The following is a 1,162-nucleotide window of genomic DNA, read 5'->3' as shown; positions in this document are numbered from 1 at the left end:
CAAACATGTCGCACGTGCGCGATATATATTAATCCCGTTATATTATGTTTGACGTTTGCGATATGTTTAAGCTCGATGCTCATTGCTCGCGCGTCTTGGGGCGGCTTTGTGGCGCGAAGAGCGCGTTCTGAAAGGGGTGGAAAAAACTCGTGTTGCTGCGGTATGGAGGGAGGGGTGGAAACCGTGGAAAACTCGTCTCCGTGATTGAGCGGGAGAGTAAGTAGTATAGGACATTATCCATTGTTAGGGAACGGTTGTAATGGTAGTGAGAATGTAGAATCGTCTTTGGAGCGGACCTGGGAGTGGCAAGCATAAGGGACGAAGACGGGGAAACATGTCGGATGCGATCATACCAGCACTAAAGCACCGGATCCCATCAGAACTCCGAAGTTAAGCGTGCTTGGGCGAGAGTAGTACTAGGATGGGTGACCTCCTGGGAAGTCCTCTGTTGCATTCCTTTTATAATTATTTTTTGCGCCTTGTGAGAAACATGTCGCACGTGCGCGATATATATTAATCCCGTTATATTATGTTTAACGTTTGCGATATGTTTAAGCTCGATGCTCATTGCTCGCGCGTCTTGGGGCGGCTCTGTGGCGCGAAGAGCGCGTTCTGAAAGGGGTGGAAAAAACTCGTGTTGCTGCGGTATGGAGGGAGGGGTGGAAACCTTGGAAAACTCGTCTCCGTGATTGAGCGGGAGAGTAAGTAGTATAGGACATTATCCATTGTTAGGGAACGGTTGTAATGGTAGTGAGAATGTAGAATCGTCTTTGGAGCGGACCTGGGAGTGGCAAGCATAAGGGACGAAGACGGGGAAACATGTCGGATGCGATCATACCAGCACTAAAGCACCGGATCCCATCAGAACTCCGAAGTTAAGCGTGCTTGGGCGAGAATAGTACTAGGATGGGTGACCTCCTGGGAAGTCCTCGTGTTGCATTCCTTTTATAATTATTTTTTGCGCCTTGTGAGAAACATGTCGCACGTGCACGATATACATTAATCCCGTTATATTATGTTTGACGTTTGCGATATGTTTAAGCTCGATGCTCATTGCTCGCGCGTCTTGGGGCGGCTCTGTGGCGCGAAGAGCGCGTTCTGAAAGGGGTGGAAAAAACTCGTGTTGCTGCGGTATGGAGGGAGGGGTGGAAACCGTGGAAAA

At 49.2% G+C, this 1,162-nt stretch overlaps 2 non-coding genes across 2 annotated transcripts; both read left to right on the top strand.

Moving 5' to 3' along the window:
* The first annotated feature begins 339 nt into the window (after positions 1-339).
* LOC123178308 (5S ribosomal RNA) lies at positions 340-457 on the top strand. The gene has a single exon (XR_006489472.1). It is a non-coding gene; the product is annotated as a 5S ribosomal RNA (ribosomal RNA).
* Positions 458-824: 367 nt separating this feature from the next.
* LOC123178307 (5S ribosomal RNA) lies at positions 825-943 on the top strand. The gene has a single exon (XR_006489471.1). It is a non-coding gene; the product is annotated as a 5S ribosomal RNA (ribosomal RNA).
* Positions 944-1,162: the final 219 nt, after the last annotated feature.

Source organism: Triticum aestivum, unplaced genomic scaffold (genome assembly GCF_018294505.1).
Source record: "Triticum aestivum cultivar Chinese Spring unplaced genomic scaffold, IWGSC CS RefSeq v2.1 scaffold2934, whole genome shotgun sequence".
Taxonomy (NCBI): Eukaryota; Viridiplantae; Streptophyta; class Magnoliopsida; order Poales; family Poaceae; genus Triticum; species Triticum aestivum.
Note: the sequence above shows the minus strand (reverse complement) of the source record. Positions and strands in the feature narration are given on the sequence as shown.